General features: G+C 38.9%; 1 pseudogene; it reads left to right on the plus strand.

Moving 5' to 3' along the window:
* Positions 1–3,606: 3,606 nt before the first annotated feature.
* On the plus strand, positions 3,607–4,238 carry LOC124509220 (transcription elongation factor A protein-like 4; annotated as a pseudogene).
* Positions 4,239–7,403: the final 3,165 nt, after the last annotated feature.

Consider the following 7,403-nt stretch of genomic DNA (forward strand, 5'->3'; position numbering starts at 1 on the left):
AAATTGCAATCAGGCAATTAATGGAAGACTGGTATCATGATCTATCTGGAGGGCAGTTTAAAATACCACAAGCAGTTAAATCTCCCTACCAGATTTTTAATGGCTAAATTCCTTTACCAGTGGTAAAGAATCATTCGTTACTCAATTTGACATGAAGAGATAAAAATGTCAAATTTCTGGTAGAGGAAACTCATTGACTGGAGCTTATTTATATCTAAGGGGGAAAAATCTATCAATAAACAAGTTTAAATGACCCATTAAATGATACTTTTCCTTTGAGAGACAATGGGGTTAAAGACCTGCAGAACGGAATTGAGAATGTCTGGTAAAGACAGTCACTCACAAACAAATGTGAAGGGAAATATGTGAGATGTTTCCATGTTACCTGTGATTTGTTTTATCTACCTTCAACAAGTAACAATGAAATGCAAGCTGTGGATATGTTTTATAGCTTGAGCTGGGGTGTAGACAAGCTTAACCACTTGGTACAGTCAGCTTCTATTTCACAGGATTTTGTACTTTCTTTTGTTTGCTTTTTAAAACCACAGCCAACTTTATTACAAATGAGCACTGCTCTCAGTAAATATTGTAATAAAGGTATCACTGCACTTGGAAGTACTTTATTCTCAATAAGTGGTTTTGAAAATAAATTATTGATAGCAGAAATAACTTTATGCTAAAACAGCCACCACAGAGAATGCAAATCAGAACATAAATGTGGTGTCTGAGTTGTGGACCTAAGCTGTGAGTGGCACTGAGAGAGCATAGCAAATTAAATGTCAGGACAGACAAATTAAAGGAAACTGAGGCATGGAATCAAATTGAGTTGCTAGTAGAGAACAATGACATGTCCAGAAACTGATCATTTATGGCAGAGAAATAGGCCAAAGTGGAGAAGATACTAAGAAGGAAGGAGGAAACCGAATGAAGTTGACCTAAGATTTTGAAACTACCACAAAATAGCCTTTCAAAATGGAAGCTTCTAATACCCCCTCAAACAACAGAGAGGGTTAACTTCTTTGAAGTGATTTTAAAAATTAAGTCTGTGGATAGATTTGTAGAATTGTGAAGTCCCTAATGATTTTCTATTAGCAATTATCCATTTCTTAACGTTTGGATGAACCTCCCACTGGTTCCATTAGACTCAGAAGTCTTTGTGAAGAGTCGGTTTGTTTAATTTTATGATTTCTTCACCTCTCTTGGTTATTGATTGAAGTACTCTACATTTTCGTGGCACCTGGGTGGCTCAGTCGGTTGAGCATCCGACTTCGACTCAGGTCACGATCTCGCGGTCCATGAGTTCGAGTCCCTGTCAGGCTATGTGTTGACAGCTCAGAGCCTGGAGCCTGCTTCAGATTCTGTGTTTCCCTCTCTCTCCTCCCCTCCTCCACTCATGCTCTGTCTCTCAAAAAATAAATAAAAACATTAAAAAAACATCTAAGAAAAAATAAAGTACCCTATATTCTATTAATTCTTATAATTAATTATTTTAAATGGAATATAATCTAATTGTTTTTATAATCAACATATAATTCTGTGTAGATTCCATGTTTGGTTTGTATATTCCTTATACTTGTGTTTAATATTTTCTTTCTATATTCAAAGTGCATATATTTGCTTTTTCCTCTCATTTTCCCGATTAAATTTATGAGATTAGTCTACTTTATTATTTTATTACAAAGAACTAGCTCTCAAATTATTCTAGTGTTTTTTCTTTCTAACTTATTTCTTCATTTATCTTTATTTTCTACTTTCCTTAGAGCATTTTTTATTTTTTGTAACATTTATGGTTGAAATCTTGAATTAATTTATCTTTGTTTTCAATGAAAATAAAAGCTAAGACACAAATTGAACCTCAGGCTAAAACCTAGTCCATTTCTCCTGGAAAGTTTTTTCCTATACAAATGTGGATATGTACTCTTCATTCCTTATAGAAAACATTTTAAATTAATCAAATTGAATTTCTAAAAGTGTTATTAATTTCTAGTAGTCTATTATTATTAGGAGTATGCACTTTAAAAGCTCTTCTTTTTATATACCTAATGACATTTTCACTGCATCCTAATACATTATCCATCTTTGTACATATGGCAGGAATATTTTTTTAGTAATATTTTTTTATAAATTTATCTTCTCCTATGCCTTTGGTAAGTTTGTGCAGCAGAGCAGAAATTAGAAATAACTCTTGGTCTGTTTTAGTTTTCTGGCTCTGATGTTTCCCAGAAGCATCTGAAGGGATGTGATATCAGATGGTTCCCAAAATTAGCCAGAAACCATCTCCACGCCCTATCAGGAAATAGAGATGGTGTGGTTTCAAAAGTGAATGGCTTCCTGGTACATCCAGCAAGGATGGACCCCAGCCAACATCAGGGCTCTCAGTGCAGACATTCTCACGTCCTCGTGTGACCAGAAAACAGAGGTACTTGGAATGCTGGCTATTCTCTGTTTGTTCCCCAATCTCCAGTTCTTCACCCCTGTGGCATATGAGATGACTCATCTAGTATTAGATGACTTCATCACCTAGGAGCTCTCACCTTCTAGCCTTTAGCTGAGCTTAACCAGTGGGTAGCATGGGCAGGATATTGGAGGATTGGATAGAGAGACCAAGGTATCGATCGTCTCCCAACTCACCCAGCAGGCCACGATTTGAGGGTAACTTCATTTAGATACCTATGGTCACAGTTGCTGGCCGGTGGTCCCTCTCACAATGTCAGAGCTTTTCACTGCTTTAAGGTAACAGCTCTCTCCTCCTTGTCTCTTTAGGTTTAGGGATAAAGGCTATTAACTCATGCTAATCCCTGCGTGTTTCACCAGGGATTTGATTCTCCTCACATTTCTGTATATATTTACTTTGTTACAGTCTCTTCAGCTTGGTCTTTGCAGGCTTTCTGTTTCATGCCAGTGATATTAATGAGACACTTGGCTTCATGAGAAGACTCGGGCTTAGGGGGTGACTGTATCAGTGCATACTGCAATGGACTAAAGAGTTAAGGCTTTTCCCCTGCCTATATGAGGCACCACATAGGCCTACTGTTCTCTGGCCATTGCTAGGGATAGGGAAGAGCTTTCCTCATAATGACTGAGAATTTTCGGAATGCTTGCTTGAGAGCTCAGATTTGGATTTAGCTAATTTAAATTAAATGATAAACTATTGCTTTTCCTGAAAATCCAACTTTATGGGGCTGGAGGTTTACACATAATGCACACATGTTTCATAGAATCATCTGCGCTTTGGAGTATTAATGGGAAGCAAATTGCTATTAAATCTACAGTTTATTTATGCCATCCATAGTCTCAATTATTTATTTATTTATTTAGTTAGTTAGTTAGTTAGTTGCTAAATGTGTTCTAATATGACAATAGTGAATTAAAGGTTCTGAATAAAACTGTATTTCCGACCTTGCCATCCAGTCCCTGTGCCATCTTCTTCCACTGCCTGTATGGAACCAGCTCCCTGAGCTGCCTTGGCAGCAAGGGGTCTGGGCTTCAGAGAGTAGCAGGAGGCGCAGGCGTGCCCCGGCCCCTGCAACTTTCTGCAAGGCTATAGAAGGAGGAGGAACCTGTCTAGAATCCCTGCATGACTAGAAAAGGAGGGAAAATCTCAACATGGAAAAACTCTGTGATGGAATGAAGGAATGCCCGAGAACAAGGAAAGCTGGAATACAAAGAACAGCCATGGGGTGCAGGGAAGCCAGCAGTAGCTTGTGTTCTGGAAAATGAAGAAAAGTTAGAAATTGAGGGAAAGACAAATCACAAGGGAAAGGCAGAAAATGAGGAAATAGGAAAGGACAAGGAAAAAGCCAGCAGCGTGGCAAAGCCAAAAGACAGAAAGCCCAAGAGCCAGGGAAAGCCAAAAGAAGAAGAAAAGCCAGCCAGGGAACCAAGGCTGCAGGAAAGTGACCAAGAAGGCCAAAAGAGAAACCAACAAGGGGCTGGCTTGGTGGCTCCAGGATTACGAGGCCATAAATGATATGCATTTGAGGAATGAGGAGATGAGAGAATTCAAAGAGATGGTCAGGGTGCAGGTTGAGGTGAAGAAAACCATGCAGAAATGGGTGGTGGTTATATGGATGCAAAAAAGTTTACAGGATCCCTTCCACCCAAGGGGCCCAAGGGAACTCAGGGGTGGCTGCGGGTCCCCACAAAGGGGCTCTGAAGACTTTCCTTTTGCAAAGTGCCCCTGGCAGGCATTTGCTTTAACCCTGTGCTTTAACCTTACGCTAATACTTTCACTTTAGATGTCCCTCCTATTATCAGTGGCCTTTTGACCCAACTAGAGAACTCTATCAGTAGGGGGATTTTCACCCATGTGCATTGCAAAGACGTTATAAATCTTGGAAAAATAAAGCAGCCTATAACATCAAAAAATATTTCCATTAAATTGTCTTAGTGGTTTTAGTAGTATTTCTATTATGTGATAAGTTGTATTATGTTTTCATTACAGACGATAACCTCCCTGGATAAAAATGGTACTGCTTTTAAATACTTTTCTTGTAAGTTTTTCTTTGTTATTAACTATTTCTCTCATTTTTAAAGAACTGGTTTTATTAGCCATTCAATTCATAGCGGCCCTTTTATTTTTAGTCATTGCCATCTCCTTCCCAATTAAGTTCCAAGCCTAATAATGTCTTCCCATGTTTTACACCTCCCATAAGTACCCAGGTACCTCTCCGATCCCCTTCTCTGCTGTGTTTTCTCCATACTCAGTCCTGTCTCCCTAGCAAGTCCTGTTTGCAAATGTTTTGTTTCTCCCCAAGGTCTTTTTATCCTTCTGTCTGGACCATTTTCCTATAGATGATGCCATGGCTCACTCCCTCACTTCCTTCCAGGCTTTACCATATCACAATTTAACTGAGAGGTCTTCCCACACCTTCTGTTCTGTTTATCTCTTACTCATTCACATAACTATCACAATGTACATTGTAAACGTTACTGCCCTCTCGTATGTGACTGTAAACTCTATGACATATAGGGTTGTGTTTGTTCTGATCACTGACTACAGTGTTCCTACCACCTAGCATACAACTTAACACATAGTAGACACTCAATAAATAATGTGCTGCATGTAAATGCACTAACATTATTATTTAAGGTCTGATTAGTCAACTTCTCCAACCAATGCCTTCATTCTAATTTGAGAATCTATGATTTTTTAAAAGGAAATGTGAAATAGCCCTGTCTACTATTTTATTTAACGTGCCAATTTATGTATATCCTGCCCCAGGCTCATTTATTCATCTAGTATAGAATACCTAAGCACATCTTTAGGGAAAAAAATCCTGCTCTTGAACATTCTCTTTGATTTAATTGTGTGTTTACTGTGTGGTAATAATCAGAGACTAATAAACATGTTCCTGGGGAATCTTTTCCATTTCTTTTGTACTTTCTTTTATTACAAAATAATGGAGAAGTATAAAATGATAATAAATTTACCTTTGAACATTTATAGTCTGTGTCTTTTAGCCTGGGGCTACTTCAAGCAAAGGTTATTTCGCTCTGGGTTTTGGTTTCCACACGAAAATGTTTTACTTGAGATTCTGTCCTTTTCATACAGAGACCTCAATTTTATGACATTCCCTATTAAGGCTCTCGGTCAAACGGGAGAATTGTGGAAATCTGCTCTTTAAGGGCTCCTTCTCAAATTTAAGTCCTCATTTCGGGGTCTTTGCCTGCTCAAACAAGTTCTCAGGGGAGTTCTCAGGGTTCTACATTTTCAGAAAGAAATATGACCATCTAAGAAAAGATGCATAAAATGCATTAATCTTATTCTAATTTTGTATATTCACTTATCACATTTCATCAAACAATTTCATGAGAAAATACCAAGCATACTGTCAGACTGATAAATAAGCCATTGTTTGGCATTTGGGAGGTTGTAAGGTTAGGTTTACTTTACCTTCAAAGGTTCCTCTTTTTTTGACATTAAAAATAGGAACTGAAGTATCACATACATCTAGAAAAGTGGACCTGAGGGTAGACCATGATACATTTTCTCAAAGCAAATGCGCCCATGTATCAAGCACCAGGTCAAAATAGGCAATACTTTCAACACTTCACAAGATGCACTCATGCATTTAACTGCTTTCATTCCTTCCAAAATGTAACTACTCTCCTGATTCCTAAATCCATGGAACAATTTTGCCTGTTTTTGAAATTCAATTAAAAGAAGTCATAGTAGGGGCGCCTGGTTGATTCAGTCGGTTAAGCATCCAACTTCAGCTCGGGTCATGATCTCACAGTTCATGAGTTCAAGCCCCACATCCGGCTCCATGCTGACAACTCGGAGGATGGAGCCTGCTTCGGATTCTGGGTCTCCCTCTCTCTTTGCCCCTCTCCCACTCACATTCAGTCTCTCTCAAAAATAAACATTAAAAAAAATAAACATTAAAAAAAAGGAAATCATCGTAGGTATACTTTTGTGTCTCACTTCTTTGGCTCAAAACTCTTTCAGGAGAGTGATCCATCCTATGTATTGTGTTTAACTATCACTTGTTCATTTTCACTGCTTTATAATATGCTATCATGTGACTATACCACAGTCATTTCCAGTTTTAGCTTTTAGAAATTAAGCTGCTATGAGGGGTGCCTGGATGGCTCATGTAGCTAAGCATCTGACTCTTGATCTAGGCTCAATTCGTGATCTCGCAGCTTTGGACATGGAGCCCTGCACTGAGGTCTGCACTGACAGCACGGAGCCTACTTGGGATTCTCATTCTCTCTCTCTCTCCCTCTCCCTCTCTCTCTGCCCTGCCCCTGCTTGCACATGCACTCTCTCCTCTCTCTCTGTCTCTCAAAATAATTTTTTTTAAAAGCTGCTATGAACATTCTCTTTCTACACACACACGCACACACACACCCACACACGTGTGCAGAGATAAATGGTAGTTACATGTTATGCCTAAGCACAAAACTGTTGGCCTATAAGAATTATGCACTTTTGGGGCGCCTGGGTGGCGCAGTCGGTTAAGCGTCCGACTTCAGCCAGGTCACGATCTTGCGGTCCGTGAGTTTGAGCCCCGCGTCAGGCTCTGGGCTGATGGCTCAGAGCCTGGAGCCTGTTTCCGATTCTGTGTCTCCCTCTCTCTCTGCCCCTCCCCCGTTCATGCTCTGTCTCTCTCTGTCCCAAAAATAAATAAACGTTAAAAAAAAAAAATTAAAAAAAAAAAAAAAAAAAGAATTATGCACTTTTGCATTTAGTATATAATGCCAAACTATTTTCAATGGTTGTCTGAATTACATTTCTACCAGTTAGGAGTTCAGGTTATTCCAAATCCTCACCCTCAGCATTATTAGCTCTTTTAATTTCAGCCATTTTTATGAGTTTGTATTGGTATCTCATTGCAGTTCTAAATTTCCCCAATTACTGCTGAGGTTGAACATTCTATATTATTCTTCAGCTTCTA

The sequence above is a fragment of the Lynx rufus genome, unplaced genomic scaffold (assembly GCF_022079265.1).
Source record: "Lynx rufus isolate CCGP_SWC_20201006 ecotype Redwood Valley unplaced genomic scaffold, mLynRuf1.p SCAF_14, whole genome shotgun sequence".
NCBI classification, from domain to species: domain Eukaryota; kingdom Metazoa; phylum Chordata; class Mammalia; order Carnivora; family Felidae; genus Lynx; species Lynx rufus.